At 38.4% G+C, this 23,727-nt stretch overlaps 1 long non-coding RNA gene across 4 annotated transcripts in view; it reads left to right on the forward strand.

Moving 5' to 3' along the window:
• The first annotated feature begins 440 nt into the window (after positions 1 to 440).
• Positions 441 to 23,727, forward strand: part of LOC112582299 — a 114,220-nt gene continuing 90,933 nt past the window's right edge. For 2 of the 4 annotated variants that reach the window (XR_003106821.3, XR_006548555.1), the window contains exons 1-2: positions 441 to 947; positions 1,797 to 1,886. This is a non-coding gene — a long non-coding RNA (uncharacterized LOC112582299). Of the gene's footprint in view, positions 948 to 1,796; positions 1,887 to 12,113; positions 12,426 to 23,727 lie in introns of those variants that run through there. The other 2 variants (XR_006548554.1, XR_006548553.2) reach the window with 2 other exon arrangements.

Here is a 23,727-nt window from a genome sequence, read left to right on the forward strand (position 1 = left end):
GAAGCCCCCAACTTATCATTTTGACAGGTTGAATTTTGGGTTTTTTTCAAATAACAAAAAAGAGATGGAGAACAGATGATTCTGTTTGCATGCTAAGTTGCTTCAGTTGTGTCTGACTCTTTGTGACCCTATGGACTGTAGCCCGCCAGGCTTCCCTATCCATGGGATTCTCCAGGCAAGAATACTGGAGTGGGTTACCATGCCCTCCTCCAGGGAATCTTCCCAACCAGGGATTGAACCCGAGTTTCCTGCATTACAGGTAGATTCTTTACTGTCTGAGTCACCAGAGAAGCCCTATGGTTCAACGCATGAGTCTAAAATTCAGGAGAGAGGTCAGGTCTGGTGTCTTCTATTTGGGAATCTCTTGCCTAGTGGAAGTAGTTCAAACTAGGAGTAGAATAAGAAAAATCCTAGGGAATAAGAGGGAAAGGTAATGAATTTAGGATATAAGTGTAGGGAACGTCAACTTTAAGGGGTAGTTATAGGAAAATAAAGTCCTAAATGTGAGATTAAAACACACACACACACACACCTACACACACACACAAAGCAGATAAATACAAGGAAAACTAGAAGATGATATTATCAGGAAATAGAACAGAGGATATTTGTGTGGTCAGGCCCCTCAAGATGGGTGTTGTCTTGCTCTCTGTCCACCACCACCCCCTGCCTGACTAGTGCCTTCTTCACCTGTATCTAACTGCAAAGTTCTGACCATCTTACATATTTGCCCCAGGCCCCAGCGGGAGATTGTTCTCTTCCCCTTTGAGATGAGGTGGTGAGGGGCGTGCCATCTACTGGTTTCCCTGGTAACTAATGAGCCCATCTGAGGTCAATTTCCTTATAACTGGTAATCTCCTCCCCCCCACCCCTGGGAACAAAGACTGCCTGGTGATCCTGTCTCCTGCGCTCGCTAGGGTGTCACTCCAGGACCTTGCTTCAGACAGGTAAGCTCCCCCATCCATTAAGCCAGTGATGTCTCTGTTGCTGACTTTGGGCCCTTTCTTTGGTCTGGAAGCTGGGCAAGCACAACTTCAAAGATTATAAACAAAGAACATTATAATGTACATAGAGCAGAAAGTTTGAAAACAAGCCCTTACACTCACTACAAGTGAGACATGAGTCACTCTAACTTTTCTGGGAGGCAGCTCAGCATTGTGCAGCCAAGCCTAGAGAATATTTATATGCTTGCACACAGTAATTCTTTTTCAATAATTCTAATGAGATAATCCAAAAGAAATGGTCAAAGACTTATGTACTAGGAGGTATATAGTAATTTTAGTTACAATAGAAAAGATTTAAAATATGGGTGAAATATCTAGTAGCAGAGAAATGGCTAATATATGGCAATTCATCCACTTTATAGAATATTATGCAGCAGTTTATAATCATTTTCAAAAATATTTAAGGATATGGGTTATATAAAAAGCAGGTAAAAGCTCCTATACAGAATTGTGCCTGTATATATCTATATCTATGTATTTATATCTGTATCTTTATATATTTATATACTTCAAAATACTAACAGTGGTTATCACCAATTAGTGCCATTACAGATGATGTTATTTTTCTTCTTTGTACTCTCCTAGATTTTCCACGTATACTGTAATTGCTATGGTATGAATGATGTGTCCCTCCAAAATTCTTATGTTGAAATTCTAACCCCCAAAGTGATGGTGTTAGAAGTTGGGGCCATTTGGGAGGTGGTCAAGTCCCAAGGGTGGAGCCCTTGAGAATGGGATAAAAGCTTTATATAATAAAAGAAGTTTCAGAGCTCTCCCTGCCGCTTCCACCAGGGGAGGATCCAGTGACAAGTCTACAGCCTGGAAGAGGGTCTTCACCTGACCACTGGGCACCTTGATCTCAGACTTTCAGCCTCCAGCACAGTGAGTAATGAATTTCTGTTGTTCAGAGTTGACCCAGACTGTGGTATTTTGTTATAGCCCTGAATAGAATAAAACAGTAATGAACAAGCACTGCTTTTATTATCAGGAAAAAAAAAAAAACAAACACGCAAGATTACACTTTGAAAGGAGAAAGCAATTAGAGTCAAAGAGCGAAGTCTGGTTACATAAAGCTGGAAGATGTGTGTTAGATTTGGCAATTAGGTCGTTATGCATCTTAGGGAAAAGTTTCAGTAGAGGAATGTGGAAGGAAGGAGGATTTCAGAGCTCAAGGGGTAAAAGTGAGGTGAAAAGATTTTTTTTTTTTTTAAAGCCAGTTTTTCTGTGATTTCAAAAGAGCAGAAAATGGAGGAACAGAAGCTTGATGAGTGTTGACTAGGACGCAGGTGTGAGGGCCTTTTAAAATGAAAAGGTCTTCAGGTGTTTATGAGCTGAGGGGAGGATCCAGTAAAGAGGCCAAGGAAGAGATGACTGACAGGGCAAGGACGGGGTGGATACAGAGGGAGATTGAGGTGGGCCAGTGGCATGGGTTGGCCTTGAACCGGTAAGGGACGTTGCCGACTTCCAGAGTGAAGGAAAGAAAGTAAAAAGCAATGAATATAGATATGTTTACAGAGAAATTGAGTGAGACCTCCCTGATGACCTCAATTTTTTCACTGATGTAAAGGCAAGGTCACCTGCTGGGAATGAAATCAGCAGTTGTTTGGAGGAAGGACTTAGGGTAAGTTTGGGGATGTTTGCTGATGGGAATCGAAAAGAGAACTGGCCGAGACTGAGTAAAGTGACTGGAAGGTTCCCTGGGAAGCCACCCCTTTTGCAGACAGTAAATGTGTGTGAAGCCATCATGTGTGAAAATTTAAAAATTGAACAGAGTGAAGCTACCAGATGGGAATAAGTTGATGAGGAAGATAGAAATCGGGAAGTTGTGTTCAAGTGGAGCAGATACTAAACCCTGACAAGATTGAGGGTGTGGGTTTTTGAATAAGGAGCTAAAGGCATTGCAAGGCCTTTAAGTTGGATGATCTATGTCCATGAATGTTAAAATCTCCTAGAATTATGTGAGGAGAGGAAGACTGTGAGTTGGGCCTTTGGTGAGTAAATATATAACCAATTGGCAAGTGGATTGGCCACAAATTAGAATGGCTCGAGGATGGAATATGAATTGTAGTGAATCTCTAAAGAGAATGCAGTTTTCAGCGTGCTCAGCTGAGTGCTCTCTGATGACCTAGATGGGTAGGATTGCAGTGGATGGGGGGAGTGTGGACGGAGGTCCAAAAAGGAGGGATATATGTATATGTAAAGCTGCACAGCAGGAACTAACACAACATTGTAAAGCATATACTCCAGTAAAGTTAAAAAAAAAAAAAAACATAGAATGTGATTTTACAAGAGGATGGGAAAATCGTGTTCAGAAGCAACATTGACGATCTGTTGAAATGCCAGCTCACCTTTGGATTCACTGCTCATGGGGTGAGAGACCTGGCTGCTGCTGCTGCTAAGTCACCTCAGTCATGTCCAACTCTGTGCGACCCCAGAGATGGCAGCCCACCAGGCTCCCCCGTCCCTGGGATTCTCCAGGCAAGAACACTGGAGTGGGTTGCCATTTCCTTCTCCAATGTGTGAGAGTGAAAAGTCAGAGTGAAGTCACTCAGTCGTGTCCGACTCCTAGCAACCCCAAGACTGCAGCCCACCAGGCTCCTCCGCCCATGGGATTTTCCAGGCAAGAGTACTGGAGTGGGGTGCCATTGCCTTCTGCTGAGAGACCTGGCAGCCTCTTCTAAAATGAACTAAACAGGAGAAAGTAAGGTGCTTGGGAAAGGGCTAGATATAATTAAGGCAAAAAGAGAGAGCTTGTTTCCTCCAAATTTAAGATGGATAGGAGTTTGATAACAATAGAATGAAGTTTTCAAAAGGACCCACGGTTGAATGGGGTCAGTGGTTACAGGAATCAGGAAAGGAAAACAGGCAATGGCAAGAAGGTAAAGATATAGGAGAGAACAAAAGAGGCCTATTGTTTGGAAGTTGACCAAGGAGTATATAGGGGCAAAGAACTGGCCTTAGATGCTCTGAATTTGTACCAAGTGGTCTGGGGGCCAGAACTAGGTGACTCCCAGGCAATATCTGCCTCAGTGAGATGGTTAATAAAGCCACATATGCATATATTAAAAAACTATGATAAATATGGGGGGAAGAAAGTGTTTCTCTTCATTATAAAAAAGGCTCTGTGTGTGTGTTCATGCTCAGTTGCATCCAACTCTTTGCAACCCCATGGACTGTAGCCCACCAGGCTCCTCTGTCCATGGAATTTTCCAGGCAAGAAAACAAGAGTGGGTTGCCATTTCTTCCTCCAGGGGATCTTCCCAACCCAGGAATCACACCCATGTCTTCTGCATGGCAGGTGGGTTCTTTTCCACTGAGCCACCTGGGAAACCCAAAAAGAATTCTTGTATGGTCTAATACTAGATTTCTGCTTACTAGGAGCTACAGAATCATTAAGTTATTTTAGAAACCTCAAATGTATGTTCAGGATTGATACTGAGGTCATATTTATTAAATATGTAGTGAAGGAAAATACTTATGATTTTTGAAGAGCTGAATTTAGGTGGTGGTTTTATTTCCTAATGGAATGAAATCAATACCTGTTTGTTTTTTCCCAAGATATTTAACTTAGGAAGAAATAATCAGTATTATAAACAGGTTTTTATGCCCAATAGCTGCACCCTATTCTATTCTTCTGTTTGGAAAGTGCCTGCCTCACTTTTCCAGGCTCCCTTGCAGCTGTGACCTGGACATGTGACCTGGGCCTGGCCTATGAGCTGTGAACACACCAGACTTCAAATCAGTAGCTAGAGATGTGAAGAAGCTGAGACTAAGGCATTTCTCTCTGGTAGTAATAGGGGAATGCAGCGTTATGAGTCTGTTGGCAAGAGTTCAGTGTTGACTGTGCAAACTGTGGGGTCTGGTATACAGCATGACTGAAACAGTGTTCTGGTACTAGTTCCGTAGTGTGATGTAGGCTGCATTTCAACCCATGTGGCCCTCCATTCTACTTGCCTTTTCCTGAGCCTATTACTCAAATCCTCCCAGTGATTTTATGGCCTACTAAATGGTCTTTCAGTAAATTCCTTTCTTCTTAAATCTGCCAGAATTGGCTTCTGGTACTTTGAACTGTAAACCTTGGTTGAAGTTTAAATTCCTACCACCAATTCTGAGTATTCTGAATGCAAGCTTACCCTGTCACCCAGCAGTCCCACTCCTAGGTATAAGTTGAACAGAAATGCATACATTTATTGTACTGGAATGTTTATAGCATCATTATAATAAAAGATAAAAACTGAAAGCAGTGCAAAAACATCTACATTTAAATTTTTGTATTTTATACAGGGGTATAAAGATTTACAGTCTTGTTTTTCCAGGTGTATAGCAAAGTGATTCTGTTATACATAATCTCCTTTTTTTTCAGATTCTTTTCCCATATAGATTATTACAGGGTATTTAGTAGACTTCCCTATGCTACACAGTAGGTCCTTGTTGATTATTTATTTTGAATATAGTAGTGTGTATATGTTAATTTCAGACTCCTGATCTATCCCTCCCCCGACCTTTTCCCTTTGATAACCACAAATTTGTTTTCAAAATCTGAGTCTGTTTCTATTTGGTAAATGAGTTCATTTGTATCATCTTTTAGATTCCACATATAAGTGATATAACATGATATTTGTCTTTGTCTGGATGAGTTACGTCACCGAGCATGATAATTTGTAGGTCCATCCATGTTGATGCAAATGTATTTCATTCTTTTTAATGTTGTTGTTCAGTCACTAAGTCATATCCAACTCTTTGTGAATCCATGAACTGGAGCATACCAGGCTTCTCTGTCCTCCACTGTCTCCTTGAATTTGCTCAAATTCATGACCATCGAGTCAGTGATGCTATCTAAACATCTCATCCTCTGCCACCACCTCCTCCTTTTATCTTCAATCTTTGTCAGCATCAGGGTCTTTTCCAGTGAGTCAGTTCTTCTCATCAGCTGCCCAAAGTATTACAGCTTCAGCATCAGTCCTTCCAGTGAATATTCAGGACTGATTTCCTTTAGGATTGACTGGTTGGATCTCCTTGCAGTCCAAGGGACTCTCAAGAGTCTTCTCCAACACCACAGTTTGAAAGCGTCAGTTCTTTGGCACTCAGACTTCTTCCTGATCCAGCTCTATTGTCTGCACATGACTTCTGGAAAAACCACAGCTTTGATTTTACAGACCTTTGTTGGCAAAGAGATGTCTCTGCTTTTGAATATGATGTCTAGGTTTGTCATAGCTTTTCTTTCAAGGAGCAAGTGTCTTAATATCATGGCTGCAGTCACTGTCTGCAGTGATTGTGAAGCCCAAGAAAAGAAAATGTCACTGCTTCCACTTTTCCCCTTCTGTTTGTCACAAAATGACAGGACCCGATGCCATGATCTTAGTTTTCTGAAGGTTGAGTTTCAAGCCAGCTTTTTCACTCTCCTCTTTCACTCTCATCAAGAGGCTCTTTAGTACCTCTTCACTTTCTGACATTAGAGTAGTATCATCTGCATATCTGAGGTTGTTGATATTTCTCCCAGCAGTCTTGATTCCAGCTTGTGCTTCATCCAGCCTGGTATTTCACATGGTGTGTTCTGCATAGAAGTTAAATAAACATGGTGACAGTATACAGCCTTGTCATACTCCTTTCTCAATTTTGAACCACTCAGTTGTTCTGTGTCCAGTTCTAACTGTTGCTTCTTGACCTGCGTACAGGTTTCTCAGGAGACAGGTGAGATGATCTGGTCATCCCATCTCTTTAAGAATTTTCCACAGTTTGTTGTGATCCACACAGTCAAAAGCTTTAGCATAGTCAATGAAGCACAAGTAGATGTTTTTCTTGAATTCCCTTGCTTTCTATTATCTCCACATATGTTGGCAGCTTGATCTCTGATTCCTCTGCCTCTTCAAAACCCAGCTTGTACATCTGGAAATTCTCAGTTCATGTACTGCTGAAGCCTAGTTGAAGAATTTTGAGCATAAACGTGCTAGCATGTGAAATAAGTGCAGTTGCAGAGTAGTTTGAATATTCTTTGGCATTGCCTTTTTGGGGGGATTGGAATGAAAACTGACCTTTTCCAATCCTATGGCCACTGCAGGATTTTCCAAATTTGCTGGCATATTGAGTGCAGCACTTTAACAGCATCATCTTTTAGAATTTTAAATATCTCAGTTGGAATTCCATCACCTCCACTAGCTTTGTTCATAGTAATGCTTCCTTAAGGCCCATTTGACTTCACACTCCAGTATATCTGACTCTATGTGAGTGACCACACCATCATGGTTATCGAGGTCATTAAGACCTTTTTTATATAGTTCTTCAGTGTATTCTTGCTACCTGTCCTTAATCTCTTCTGCTTCTGTTAGGTCCTTACTGTTTTTGTCTTATATCATTCCCATCCTTCTTGGGTAACTCTGTGAAGCTATAAGCCATGCTGTGCAAGGCCATCCAAGACAGATGAAGAACTATGGATGGAAGTTCGAAACATTGTGTAGGAGGCAGTGACCAAAACCATCCCAAAGAAAAAGAAATACAAGAAGGCAAAGTGGTTGTCTGAGGAAGCTTTACAAATAGCTGAGGAAAGAAGAGAAGTAAAAGACAAGGGAGAATGGGAAAGATATACCCAACTGAATGCAGGGCTCCACAGAATATCAGAGAGATGAGAAGGCCTTCTTAAGTGAACAATACAAAGAAATAGAGGAAAACAATAGAATGGGAAAGACTAGAGATCTTCTTTATGGCTGAGTAATATTCCGCTATATATATATACCACATATTCATTATTATTCCTCTGTTGATGTACATTTAGGTTGTTTCCATATCTTGACTATAGTAAATAGTTCTGCTCTGAACATTGGGTTGCACGTATCTTTTCAAAGTATGCTTTTTTCCAGATATATGCCTAGGAGTGGGATTGCTAGATCATATGGTAACTCTATTTTTAGTTTCTCAGGATCCTCCATAGTATTGTCCATAGTGACTATACCAATTAACATTCTCACCAATAGTGTAAGAGGCTTTTCTTTCCTCCATACCCTCTCCAGCATTTATTGGTTGTAGATTTTTTGATAATAGCCATTCTGACTGGTGTAAGGTGATAACCTCATTGTAATTTTGATTTTCATTTCTTTAATCATTAGCAATGTTGAGAATCTTTCCATGTGCTTTTTGGCCACATGTATGTCAACTACTGCACAATTGCACTCATCTCACACACTAGTAAAGTAATGCTCAAAATTCTCCAAGCCAGGCTTCAGCAATATGTGAACCGTGAACTTCCTGATGTTCAAGCTGGTTTTAGAAAAGGCAGAGGAACCAGAGATCAAATTGCCAACATCCACTGGATCATGGAAAAAGCAAGAGAGTTCCAGAAAAACATCTATTGCTGCTTTATTGACTATGCCAAAGCCTTTGATTGTGTGGATCACAATAAACTGTGGAAAATTCTGAAAGAGGTGGGAATACCAGACCACCTGACCTGCCTCTTGAGAAATTTGTATGCAGGTCAGGAAGCAACAGTTAGAACTGGACATGGAACAACAGACTGGTTCCAAATAGGAAAAGGAGTTCATCAAGGCTGTATAATGTCACCCTGTTTATTAACTTCTATGCAGAGTACATCATGAGAAATGCTGGACTGGAAGAAACACAAACTGGAATCAAGATTACTGGGAGAAATATCAATAACCTCAGATATGCAGATGACACCACCCTTATGGCAGAAAGTGAAGAGGAACTAAAAAGCCTCTTGATGAAAGTGAAAGTGGAGAGTGAAAAAGTTGGCTTAAAGCTCAACATTCAGAAAACGAAGATCATGGCATCCGGTCCCATCACTTCATGGGAAATAGATGGGGAAACAGTGGAAACAGTATCAGACTTTATTTTTCTGGGCTCCAAAATCACTACAGATGGTGACTGCAACCACGAAATTAAAAGACGCTTACTCCTTGGAAGGAAAGTTATGACCAACCTAGATAGCATATTCAAAAGCAGAGACATTACTTTGCCAACAAAGGTCCGTCTAGTCAAGGCTATGGTTTTTCCTGTGGTCATGTATGGATGTGAGAGTTGGACTGTAAAGAAGGCTGAGCGCCGAAGAATTGATGCTTTTGAACTGTGGTGTTGGAGAAGACTCTTGAGAGTCCCTTGGTCTGCAAGGATATCCAACCAGTCCATTCTGAAGGAGATCAGCCCTGGGATTTCTTTGGAAGGAATGATGCTAAAGCTGAAACTCCAGTACTTTGTCCACCTCATGCGAAGAGTTGACTCATTGGAAAAGACTCTGATGCTGGGAGGGATTGGGGGCAAGAGGAGAAGGGGACGAGAGAGGATGAGATGACTGGATGGCATCACTGACTCGATGGACGTGAGTCTGGGTGAACTCCGGGAGTTGGTGCTGGACAGGGAGGCCTGGCGTGCTGCGATTCATGGGGTCGCAAAGAGTTGGACACCACTGAGCGACTGATCTGATCTGATGTCTTATTTGGAGAAATGTCTATTTAGATCTTCCCATGTTTTGATAGGATTGTTTGTGTTTTTGATATTGAACTTCATGAGCCGTTTGTATATTTTGGAAATTAATCCCTTGTCTGTTATTTTGTTTGCAAATATTCTCTCCTTTTCTGTAGGTTGTCTTTTTGTTGGTTTCCTTTGCTGTGTAAAAGCTTTTAATTTGAACTAGATCCCATTTGTTTATTTTTGTTTTATTTTCATTACTCTAGGAAGTGGATCAAAATAGATTGCTGCAACTTATGTCAAAGAGTGTTCTATCTATGTTTTCCTCTAGGAGTTTTAGACTATCAGGTCCTATATTTAGATCTTTAATTCATTTTTGAGTTTATTTTTATGTACAGTGTTGGATAATGTTCTAGTTTTGTTCTTTTACATGGAACTGTCCAGTTTTCACAGCACCACTTATTGAAGACTGTCTCTTCTCCATTGTATGTTCTTGCCTCCTTTGTCATCAATTAATTGACCATAGGTGTGTGGGCTAACTGTCCTTTTCCATTGATCTATAAGTCTGTGTTTGTAAAAGTAAATCATTATTTGTTAATTGTGTAAAATGAATAATTTCTGGCAAATTCTTACAACTCTACAGCAATGACATTGAAGAACTATTGAAGAACTACCACTATTTCAACAATATGGATGAGTATCAAGCCAAATGTTGACCAAAAGACAGTAAAAATTATATACCTATTCATTCTATTTATATAAAATTTAAAAACATGTAAGATTATATTAGAAGTCAGGATGCTGTTACCTTTGGAGAGGTAATAGTAATAACACAAAGATTGGGCTTCTGTGTTTCTGGTCATGTATTGTTTGACCTATGTCAGGATCATGTGAATCTGTTTCTTTTTTGATAATTTGGACAGTACTCTTAAGATCAGTGAACTTTTCTGTTTGTGGTTGTCTGTCGAAGTGCACATGGAACAAATAAAACTGAGGCTGCAAGAGATCACATTAACTGCCCAAGATCATATAAATGTTCAGTTAGCCAGGTTGCCTGACTCCAGTTTCAAGCTCTTAGAATTCCCACAACTATCCTGTGAGGAAGGCATTACCAACATCGTTGAGTGAAGAATCTGAGGTTCAGAGAATTAGGTGCCTTGCCCAATCTCAAAGCTAGTTGGTAAGTGATGGAGCCATGATCTGTATAAACCCAGTTTCTGTGTGCTTTTATTTCATTTTGCCACATAGCATGTGGGATCTTAGTTCCGCCTCCCCCAAAAAAAAGAGATGGAACCCACATCACCTGCATTGGAAGTGCCAAGTCTTAACCACTGAACCGCCAGGGATGTCCCTCTATGTGATTTTAGTTCACCACATAATTCTCCTGAAAATGGGAAAAATAGATGATACTGGTGTCATACAAATAGCACATATAGAAACCATACTGCTCATCTGGAATGATGTCCATGGTATACTTAAATCAAACCAACAGGGTACAGAGTCTCGTGTATGGTATGCTGCAATTTGTGTCAAATTTGAAAATCTTTGTATATGCATTTGTGTATTTTCTCTCCTAAATATCTCTGGAAGGATCCCCAAGAAAGTGGTAACACTAAATTGCCTCTGGGAAGGTGAGCAAGGTGGCTGAGGGACAGAAATAGAAGAGAGAATTTTACTGTCGATCCTTTAAATCATTTCAATTTTGAAACATGGGAATATACTATGTATTAAAAAATCATTAAAAAATCTTAATTCTGCCTGCAACCAAAGTTAAAGCTCCCCAGGGTAATGAATGAACAGTGCTTAGAGATCAGGAACTCAGGATTTTCTGGGACTCGGTTTACATCTTCATTTTGGGTGAACACTTATTTTCCTTGTATCTCAGGTTCTTAATCTTATAATGAAGTGAGATTGTGTGTTAGCTCCTTCTTGGCACTTTTGGAAGGTCAGTGGCATAAAAGCTACAGTTTTTTTTATGATTAAAAGTGCTTCTCCCACATGACATCTCACTAGAACATGATCCTTTGCTTTCTCTCTCTTTCCTAAGTGAACATACCCACCAATGGCCCTGTCTAATCCCTCCTCATTCCAGATCTCCCAAACATGTTATCCACAACGTAAAGAGCCCCTACCACTTTCAAAGGGTGTTGCTCTGGGCCTAAAATTTTGTGTGTGTGATCAAATTTTAAAACATTCAGAGACTGGCCAGTAGGGCCTTAATATGTTTATAATGAAAGAGAGTAAGTTATGTGAAGTAACTTATGCCTTTTGTAGGAGAAATGTCTTAACAGAATTCTAAATATAATGAATGAATAGATGGAGTAAAATAAAACAATCTGCCCATAAACAGTCAGTATTTGGAAGGGCTCTTGGCTTTATTTTTCTGTGAGATTTGGTCTTCAGTGCTATCAGAGTCAGAGGGATAGTGTTTCTTTTTGTGATATTTATTTATTTGTAATATTTAATATAATATTAATTTAATTAATATTTATTTACTTAGTTGTGGCATGCAGGATCTAGTTTCCCAGTCAGGGATGGAACCTGGGCCCCCTGCATTGGGATTATGAAGTCTTAGCCACTGTACCTACAAGGAAGTCCCTGGAGGGTTAATGTCCTAATAATCTATTTTTTTATGGAACTCAAGGAATAGCCTATACTTTGGAAAGGTCAGTATGCATTATTTTTGTTTTTCAGACATCAGTTGATATAACCATATGTATGGAAGCAAATAATTAGCACCATTTACAAATTAATAATCCTTATTGAGCATTTGGACATTAGCTGTTTTTTCAGAGAACTCGATGTCCTAATTACATCAGGACTCCCAAGAACAAAGAGAAATTTTCCACCTTGTAGGTCTGTTCATAGCTCTCTTTTTCCATTCAACAATGCTGCAAGTAATCACCCAGGTTTTACATAATTGAATACAGCATACATACATAAACATATGTTTGGAGAGAAACCAGTACACTCATCAATAAAACATGCATGAAGATATTTTTTAAATGATGTTGAATGGGAACTGAAATGCTTCAAGGACATCAGAAACAGTTGGCAAGCCTGTTTGAATTGATGAAGCTTTTTGTGGGAAAGTACATGTGAAGATGGAATAGTCATACTGGCAGAGGTTTAAAAACTACCTTATCGAGCGCGAAGATGGCAGCGGCAGAGGAGGAGCCAAAGCCCAAAAAGCTGAAGGTGGAAGCGCCTCCAGCGCTGAGTGAAAATATTCTCTTTGGAATGGGAAATCCTCTTCTTGACATCACTGCTGTAGTGTATAAGGATTTCCTTGATAAGTATTCTCTTAAACCTAATGACCAGATTTTGGCTGAAGAGAAACATAAGGAACTCAGAATGGTGATTGCAGCCATGAAATTAAAAGACACTTGCTCCTTGGCAGGAAAGCTATGACAAACCTAGACAGCATATTAAAAAGCAGAGACATCACTTTGCAGACAAAAAGTCTGTCTAGTCAAAGGTTGAAGATGGAAATGGCAACCCACTCCAGTGTTCTTGCCTGGAGAGTCCCATGGACGGAGGAGCCTGGAGGACGGCAGTCCCTGGGGTTGCACAGAGTCGGACATGACTGAAGCGACAAAGCAGCAGCAACAGTCAGAGTTACGGTTTTTCCAGTAGTCATGTATGGATGTGAGTGTTAGGCCATAATGAAGGCTCAGCACCGAAAAATTGATGCTTTCGAACTGTGGTGCCAGCGAAGACTCTTGAGAGTCCCTTGGACTGCAAGGAGATCCAACTAGTCAATCCTAAAGGAAATCAACCCTGAATATTCATTAGAAGAACTCATGCTGAAGCTGAAGCTCCGATACTTTGGTCACCTGATGTTTAGAGCTGACTCATTGGGAAAGACCTTGATGCTGGGAAGGAATGAGGGCAGGAGGAGAAGGAGACAACGGAGGATGAGATGGTTGGATGGCATCACTGACTGAATGGACATAGTTTGAGCAAACTCTGGGAGTTGGTGATGGACAGGGAAGCCTGGCATGCTGTAGTCCATGGGGTTTCAGAGTGTCAGACACTGCTGAGCGACTGAACAGCAACAGTACAGCAGAGGGAATACACTCAATAATACTGTAAGAATTTTGTATGGTGCATAAAAATATCAAATCACTCACACAAAAAGAATATATATATAATGTTGTGAAGCCTACTAATGAAACTAACAGTCACAAACCCATCCCAATTTTAGAAATAAAATGTTTTTAATAGCTTTGAGAATCCCTGTGTACTTCCTAAGGATCTTATTCTCTCAAATTCCCTACAGAGGTAGCCGTTCTCCTGAATGTAGAGTTTTTCTTTTGAGAGTGGGGTTTGTTTTTACAATTCCTTTTCTGAATGGTTTTCTTCTAAATGTATAGTCCTAAATAGTATGTTCTTTAGTTTTACTTGTTTTGAAACTGTATAAAGTTAATGCATTTTTGTATGTTTCTCTGATTGATTGATGTTGATACATATAGTTCATTGATTTTCATTGTTAACTTGTGTTCGATTGCATGAACATATATCACTTTATTTTTCCATTCACCTGTTGATGGATGTTTATGTCATTTCTGTTTGTTTTGTGATTATGAACAGTATTTTTGTAAATTATCTTATATGAGACTCTTCTTGTACATATGCAATAGTTTATTTAGGGTAGTACTTATCAAAATACTGTGAATTACAGCTTGGAACAAGAAACACATTTTATATTTCAGTGCATGCATGTAGACACATGCTCTTACAACTGAAACTCACTATTTATTGTTACTAAATATAATAAATATAAAAAGTTAATGACAATATGATTTTAAAATCTACAGAATGAGTAGTGAAAAATGAATATTTATAAATGTTTTGTTTTGGAAATATTTATACAGTTTTGGAAGTTTTTATTACGGATGTTCTTTCCTATTCATAAATCGCTTTCAGTTCACTTCGTAGAAGAGCAGTGTTTAAATGGCACACTGTTGAACCTGTTGTTTTCTAGTGTTTTTAATTGTCAAGTTGAAATCTTTGTTCATACTAATAGATTTTTGTCAGTGGTAATATGCTCTTTCTATGTAGAAATAGAAATTTCTTTTTGGTCCTACTCTATAATAATTTGTGCTGTTTGAGCACCAAATTTAATGTAATGTTTGATTCAAGGTTTAAAAAATGAATCTGTTCTCTAAATGTTTTTCTTTTAAGTTTAGAATTTCTTACTCAAAAATTAATCATGAAATGTTTTACACAGAGAAGTAAGAATTTATAATACATCAATTTAATTCAAACTTGTTTGCATTAATATTCTTTTCAGTAAGGGAACAATGCCTTTTGCTATCCATGGGTATTTCTGTTGTATTAAAATATATCATTACTTGTAAAAAAAAAATAAAAACTACCTTATCATTTTGAGTATTTGACAGTTTTTAGTATGGCTCATAGATAGTGCTGGGAATTTCAATTCTTTGTTAATATTTTGTACATTGTCAGCAATTAACTTCTTTTTCTTTAATTGGTCTTAAAGATTTGCTCACCCGTGGCAGATTCATGTTGATGTATGGCAAAACCAATACAATATTGTAAAGTAATTAGCCTCTAATTAAAATAAATTTAAATTAAAAAAAAAGGTTTGCTCATTCTTTTAAAAATTTTTACTGAGGTATAAAATATTACAGTAAAGCACACAAATCTCAAATTTTCAGCTGCATGAACTTTTGCTCTGACACACTACACGTACACACATACACTAGGATAACCACCACTCAGATCAAGATAGAGAACATTTCCAATACCTCGAAAGGTTCCCTCATGACCTTGTCATTCATAGCATATTCCCAGAGCTAACCACTCCTCTCACTTTATCACTGTACATTTTGTTTGCCCATTACTGAAACTTAGACAAATGGAATCTACTCCTTTATGTCTGACTTTTTGTTTTCATCATTATGTCTGTGACACAAATGCATGTTGTTTTGAGTATAGCAGTAGTTCATTCTTTTTTATTGCAGAGTAGTATTCCACTGAATGAATATACCATAGTTTATTCGTTTTACTGTTGATGGGTATTTGAGTTTGTGGTTTGATGCTATTATGAACAAAGCTGCCAAGAACATTTGCATACCTGACTTTCACCCTCAGTTTCTTAAGAATAAATCTAAATGTACGGTTGCTAAGTCATAGGGTCAACCTTATTTCTAGCTATAGTAGATATTGACAAACATTTTTCCAAAGTGGTTGTACCAATTTGCATTCCTGGAAGCAGTGTTTGAGAGTTCCAGTTATTCCATATTTTGGCCAATGTTGTCATACTATATGATTCCAACTATTTGACATTCTGGAAAAAAAAACTATGGCAACAATAAACAAATTAGTAGTTGCCAGGAGTAGAAGATGGTATGGGAGAGATGAATAGAGAACAGTGGGTTTTTAGCACAGTCAAAATTTTCTGTATGATGTATAATGATGGACATATATATTATTGTACTTTTATCCAAAGTCATAGGCTATATAACACCAAGAATGAATCCTAAGATAAACTATGGACTGTGTGTGATTATGATGTGTCATTGTTGGTTCAACCTTGTTTTAAAATAGTGTACCATTCCAGTTAGCAGTCAGTGATGTTGATAGTAGGGGAGCCTGTGCACGTGTGGGGACAGCAGCTATGTATGAACTAGCTATACTTTTCTTCCAGTTTCATTGTAAACATAAAACTGGTCTAAAAATAGTCTGAAAAGATGAACCAAATTCTTCCAGACCTTCCTGCCTTGCATTTTGCTTCTTGAGCCTGATATCAAGACATAGAACCTTAATTTGATAGTCGTCATTCACATCAGAACAACTAAGAGAAGCTCTGCTAATATAACTTTGTTAATTGCATTCTTGCCTCATCAGATTTATAGAAGGTGGTGGTGTTCAGTCGCTCAGTCATGTCTGACACTTTGCGACCCCATGGACTGCAGCACGCCAGGCTTTCCTGTCCTTCACCATCTCCCGGAGCTTGCTCAAATTCATGTCCATTGAGTTGGTGATGCCACCCAGCCATCTCATCCTCTGTCGTCCCCTTCTCCTACCTTCAATCTTTCCCAGCATCGGGGTCTTTTCTAATGAGTCTACACTTTGCGTCAGGTGCCCAAAGTATTGGAACTTCAGCACCAGTCCTTCCAATGAATATTCAGGATAGAAGGTATAACGATACACAATTTATAAACTTTGCAAAAATGACTTAGTTACATTTTGAAGTAACAATGGTAGTAATTGAAAGAAAAAAAAAACACTTTTGATTTTTCAAACCCCATTTACATGCATTATTTTCACCAAGACTGGTGACAACCTGTGAGAAGGGTGAGGTGGGTATATTCTGTACCAATTTTACCATGTAAAATTGAACACTGAGGAAGAGAAAGCTTCAGTGTGTGTACAAAGACATGTTTCTCAATTTCAAAAGTACTGCTACGTATCAATAATGAGCTATTGATCGGCCACCTCAATTTACTTCGCTACGGAAACAATAGAGAATGTTCTTTCTTGTACTTACCCCCTAGCATTCACAGAGCCCAATCAATGGACAATTGATCCAAGTATTTTCTTGAGTTAAATCCATCTCAAAATGAGCACAAGATTGACTATTCTTTGGTGGCTTGTGACATCAGCTGAGCAACATGAGTGAATTACAGCTGCATGTCTCCTCTAGGGCTATCTATTATCCAATATGTCTTATTTAATTTTCGGTTTCAGGCAGGCAAATTGACCATGTATACTTGCTTGTGTCAGTAGCTAATTTTAGATCACTAATCTAATTGGAAATGGCATGCCCCTTTAGCTTGTCATGTAAAAATTCACATTTTCTGATTAATGTGATTCATTTATATTAGATTTGACTTGACAGGATGGCAGTGTATAATATAGAAGGCAAGTATGACAGGCTTTTTCTCTCTCCCACTCAGTCACACTCTTTATAAATGATCCAGTCAAGGCATCAGCCTAGTGTCTTCCCTTTAATGAGAGAAATTGTGAAGTTGCACCTATTCTAATGGGACTTTTTTTGGTGTTTTCTCACAAGCAGGCCAACCTTTCTCAGAAGGGCAACCATTTTATTCAGAGTCCTATGTTTACATTAATTTATGGTAAATGGACAAACTGCTATGAGACAAAGGCAGCTATTGCGTGACTTGAGGTGTGTGTCTGTGTCTAAATTACTTGGAGGTTGGAGAAGGCTGGGCATTCACATTTTAAACACAATTTAAAGGAAATGATAGGAATTACAAACTGTGTCAGTGAGAAGTGATGTTTCAGTCAATCTGGGAAAAGTAAGAACTGGTAAAAAATGAAACGTTTTTAAAAAACCTAAAAAAGAAAATGAAACAGGTTAGGATCTCTTGTTAAAGAAGACAGCTTTACTGTAAATGACTTATGTGAGTTTTATATACTCTATGCAATTCCATTTTATGACTTTTTCTTACTATAATAATTAGTAATTCTCAGAGGAATTGAAGGCTTTGTTTTACTTTTTTTTCTTTCAGTTGGATTGGAAAGAAATGGTCTGCCTGGGTAGCATTGCTCAGATTTAATCTTTAAAATATCTGTAGGCCTCATATCTGTCTTGTATTCATAAATAAATTTCTTTTTTAGAAATCTCAGAAACCTTTATTGAAATATGATTTACCAATAAAATTATATATATTCGAGGTATACAACTAGATGATTCAGTATGTGTATATATGATTACTGCAGTCAAGCTAATTAGCACATGAATCACCCCACATAATTACCATCAAACACTTAAGATCTACCTTCTGTAACTAAGAGTCATTTTTGCAAAGTTTACTTTGTAAGTTATATATAATGATACCTTCTATACATCTGATGAGGCAATAATGAACAATTAACAAAGTCATATTTGCAGAGTTTCTGTTAGCAAATTTCAAGTATACAATACACTATAACTAACTATAGTCACCATGCTCTATATTAGATCCTTACAACTTACACATCTTATAACTTAGAGTTGATACCCACTAACCAGTATCTTCCCATTTCTACCACGCAGCCCTCAGCTACCACTATTCTACTCTGCTTCTGTGAGTTTGACTCTTGTAGATTCCACATATTAGTGAGATCATACAGTATTGGTTTTTCTGCATTTATTTCACTGAGCATAATGTCCTCCAGGTTCATCCATGTTGTCACAAATGACAAGATTTCCTTTTTTTCTCAGGGCTGAAAACTACTCCATCACATGTGTATTCCACAGTTTCCTTATCCATCTGCTTAAGTTGTTTCCATACCTTGGCTATTGTGAGTAATTGCAGTAAGCATGGGAGTACAGGTGTATTCAAGGTATTGGTCATACTGATTGCTTTGGCCCTATAATTCTACCCAGAAGTAAAATCACTCATTCAGCAGTTAAATTTTTAATTTTTTGAGGAAACTCCATACTGTTTTGCATGGCAGCTGCACCAGTTTACATTCCCACCAACAGTATACAGGGGTTGTCTTATCTCAACATCTTTGCCAACACTTGTGTCTTTTTATTTTCGTTTCATTATCTCTTTTTTGATGATAGTCATCCTGACAGTGGTGAGGTGATTTCTCCTTGTGGTTTCAATTTGCATTTCCCTGATGATAAGTGGTGTTAAGAACCTTTTCATATATTTGTTGGCTATTTGTATGTCTTCAGAGAGATGTCTGTTCAGAGATGCTATAGGCAGCTTTGTCTAAAAAGAACTGTGGGTCACTGGTGGCCTTCTGCCAAACAAAATTTCTTAAAAGACATTTCTGTTCCTCCATGAAGTTATTTTGTTCATATATCTGCCCCATTCATCCCAGGAAGCTACTTTGTCATGAAATTGGGATAAATACCTAGATACTTAGACTAAGAAAAATGAGGACTAGTTCCATGGTTATGAGTGGTCTTTATGTAGAAAACCTAGAACTTGTAAATATATTTGCTTTGTGGGAAGCACAAAACTCTCAACTAGAGTCACAGGGCCAGTAAGTAGTGGAGCTAGGTGTTTTGATTCCAAATCTGATGGTGTTTTAAAGAGTCAAACCCCCAAAATGTACCATAAGTATCCATTGCACTTTTCTACTCTTGACCAAAATTGGGAGTGCTAAATAGGAATTAGAACATAAATATTCTCTAGTGTAGCTAGTTGTTCTTATATATCTAAAAGGATTTCATTACTCAGTATAAAATCGGGTGTTGCTTTAAATATTCTTTACAACTGTGTATTTCCATGAAGATAGGTGGTCACTGCGTTCTGTAATTTCACTGGACAGTAACTGATGTTCTGGTTAATCATAGATGATTAGTGAAATGATTTCAGCTGTTTGTCAACAAAATAAAGGAAAATTATTCACAACTAACTCTGCCGCTGCTAAGTCGCTTCAGTCATGTCCGACTCCGTGCAACCCCATAGGTGGCAGCCCACCAGGCTCCTCTGTCCATGGGATTTTCCAGGCAAGAACACTGGAGCGGGTTGCCACTTCCTTCTCCAGTGCATGAAAGTGAAGTCGCTCAGTCGTGCCCGACTCTTAGCGACCCCATGGATTGCAGCCTACCAGGCTCCTCTGTCCATGGGATTTTCCAGGCAAGAGTACTGGAGTGGGGTGCCATTGCCTTCTTCGACAACTAACTCTAATGTGTATTATATCACACCATTTAATATTTTCTGTCTGAGAATTTTATCTTTCATATTAGCTACTAGACTTTGAATCTGACAGTACTATTAACACACTGTGAGTATGTGTGTGTTGATATAAACTAAGCGCTTACTGCTGACCCTGAGATTAGAAAATATATCCTCCCTGTACTCTGTGCAAGTTAGTGCCTGTCATTATATCTTGTGCATTTCTTTAATTGGAATTATTACTGTCTACAATTTAAGGCTAGAATAAGATCATCAACCTATAGCCCAAGAGAAGGTTCCTATCTGTCTACTTTTAAATACAGTTTTTGTACAAGGTTGATTTCATATGCTATTGAAATATCTATGATGAGGAAAGCCAAAATGATGGCCAACACTACAGACCCTTTTTCATTATTCCTTTGCTATTGCCATAATCCAGAATTTGATATTTCAGCCTGGGACTTCTGCAGTGGTTTTATGGCACGCTTTCCTAAGCCTGGTCTCCAGCCAGCCAGTTTGTTTTGTCACTAGCAGGAATAACTTTTCTTACAGGCTACTATAATTTTGCTTCTTTCCTGCTCAACAAATGTCTTACCACACGGAGGCTCAGTCCTTCTGGGCTGCCAGTTTTCCATCATCAGAAGAATTCTGCTGATGCGTACGAGCTCACATATGTGTATTTAATCCTCAGCAAAGGTAGCGTTTTACAGATGGGAAAACTGAGACACAGAGTGGGAAGTGACATGCAAGACATTACAACCAACCTGTGTCTGGCAGAGAAGGGGTATGACTTCGGGTTGTCCCTGTGTAAACCCTGTCACGTGCTCTTTCAGCTGCGTCATATGCCTATGTTTAGTTTTCTAACCTTATTTCTTCTTGCTTTTCTACACATAAAATTGGTGCTGGTCATTCTTATATCCACAGTATCTCCACAAATACAACACGCTGGTACGTTTGTTCACCCTAGCCCTTTATTGGAATACCCCTGTCTCCTTGGAGAGATTCAGATCCCACTCATCTTCAGGGGTCCCACAAGCCCCCTTCACTCTATCCTTCCTCTCCTGTCAATTTTTCTATCATACAGTTCCCAGTATTAGCATATTATCATCATTATTTGATGGATGTTAATCATTCTTACCAAAACATATTGTGAGCTGCCTGAGGGCGAGTACCATATTTTATATGCCTTTGATAATTCTTAGCACAGTCATAAGCCCATTGTAAATGACAATAAATGCTGGCTGTTTAACCATTATTTTTGCTTTAAATGAGCCTTTCCTTTTTTTGACCTTTTCCCAATGAGGATTTGTTCACAGACGGAAACTGAGTGTTAGCGATCAGTCATTCTACATTTCAGTTTTATAATATAATAACAGTAATTCTTATTAGGTTAATTTCCCTATTCAACATAAAATAGTAAATGTAAAACATGGAGAAATAACAAGTTGCTTTAAGACATTTCAGATGCCATTTGGAATTTTCAGGTTGAGCTGAAGAAATAATTTGAAAATGCTGGTGTCATGCATTTAAAAATATTTATTTTTGGCTGCTCTTGATCTTGGTTGTTGCGTGTGGGCTTTCTCTAGTTGTGGCGAATGGGGCTACTCTCTAGTTGTGCTGCATGGGCTTCTCACTGTGGTGGCTTCTCTGTTTGTGCAGCACAGGCTCTAGAGCACACGGCCTTCAGTAGTCGTGGCTCCTGGGTTCTAGGGTGCTGGCTCCATAGTTGTGGCTTACGGGCTCAGTTGCGCTGCAGCATGTAGGATCTTCCCAGACCAGGGATTGAATCTGTGTCTCCTGCATTGGCCAATGGATTCTTGGCCACTGAGCCACCAGGGAAGTCCATGTCGTGTCTTTTATACGCTATACTTTTATAGCACCCACCCCCCCACCGCCAAATGGTCTATTAAAATGGATTAGCCAAACGGTTTGTTCAGGTTTTTCTGTAAATATTTATTTCATTATTTATTATAAACAAACACAGATCTAAAGAATGTAGTAGGCAAGGTAAGATTAGACCCTCTAGTTCCTAGTGTCTCTTCACACTATCTAAACAACATACTGATGAGGAAACAAGTCTTAATAAGGTGCTGGCTGCAGTATATACCCCAGCTTGGTGCTTCTTCCTTTATCAAGAACCACATTTCTCTCCCAGTTCATCCTCCGATCCCTTGTACCCTCTCCACCTCCTCTTTCCCTGCCCTGCCAAATATCTGACCATTCTTAGGACTCATATAGTCTAAATAATTGTCTTGGCATTTTTCTGATTTAGTATGAGTCTCAGAGCCAGAGAGAGAGAAATAGAAACAGGCAGGCCCAGTGAATCTCCATACTAACTTGATATAACATTCTGTACAAATTCCTCATGATAAATACTTATATGTAATCTTTGTATCCTTTTTGGATCTTTTTTAAAATTTCTACATCACTCTTTTCTTAACTTTTTGCACATTAATGATTCTGGTATAGGCATTTTCTAAGATTGATGGATAACTAGCTAAAAGGTTTCATAGCCCAAGGCAAGGGAGAGGTCCATTAACTTCACATGGTCAATAATTTCCCTGGGTAATGCCCTCTTCTGAGACTTTATTACTAATAAAACCCATGTTTTAATGTTCAGAAAAATTAAACATCATTGTAAGCTGTTCATTCTTAAAATTATGCCTGTCCTTGCCTTTTTGCTGTGTCTTCATTCCTCAAATATGTTGTTACACTCTTCTTATATATTTCTTTAAAACTTAAATTTTGTTTTATTTTTATATATTGAGTCCCACACCTAGAAACTCATGTTCATTTTCAAGGGACACATTTATGTATTCCCTTAAATACAGGAATTAAGCATGGTATTCTGAAAAGGAGTATCTGTAACAAGTAGCTTTAGTCAAACTATATATTTATATCTGATGGGTCTACTAGGATTACTGGGATACAAAACCACCATCTGAAAAAAAAGAAAAAAGATACCATCCATTGGGGAAAATAACATAATTTTGTTTTGTTGCCCTCTTGTTTAATGGATTGACTGACTTGGACTGAATATGAGGCTTTCTCTTCTGCAGACCTTCCTTTTTCATCCAGAGAAACCTTCTGTGGACTATTATTGGCCTTTTTGTAATTTGTCAGCCTATCTGAAATCATTCACTCTTTTCATGGCTTTTAATTTTTAAATCTCTTCCAGTCGCAAAACTTAAAAGGTCCTTTTTATTTTCTGAAATAAGTTCAAATGCACTTTGGACTTATTTAGTTTTCATTTAAGTTTCATTTAGTTTTTCATTTAAGTTTCTTAGTTTTCATTTAAGATAAGCTTAAGGCATTAAATGATCAACTAACTGAGAACATCTACCTATATTTTTAACTCATGCTAGTAAATTGTCAATAATCTATAGTCTTGGGTGCATACTGTCTCATACTGTTCCCAGTCCCAGTTTTTTTTTTTTATTTCAGTGATCTAAAAAACACAGAAAGAATGGGTTGGGAATCAAAAAAATCTTATTTCGAGCTCACCCTTACCAGCCAAGTGACCTCCAGGAAATATAGTAGTACATTAGTTGTACATTACCTCTCAGAACCAATATTGAAAAGCAGTAATACTTGGCTTGCCTTGTTTACAGGGCATTAGTAAGAAGGAGTGGAGGCATTGTGGATGAAAATGCTTTCTGAAATCTAAAACCCCAAATAAAAAGTACTATTGTGTA

Source organism: Bubalus bubalis, chromosome X, assembly GCF_019923935.1.
Source record: "Bubalus bubalis isolate 160015118507 breed Murrah chromosome X, NDDB_SH_1, whole genome shotgun sequence".
Taxonomy (NCBI): domain Eukaryota; kingdom Metazoa; phylum Chordata; class Mammalia; order Artiodactyla; family Bovidae; genus Bubalus; species Bubalus bubalis.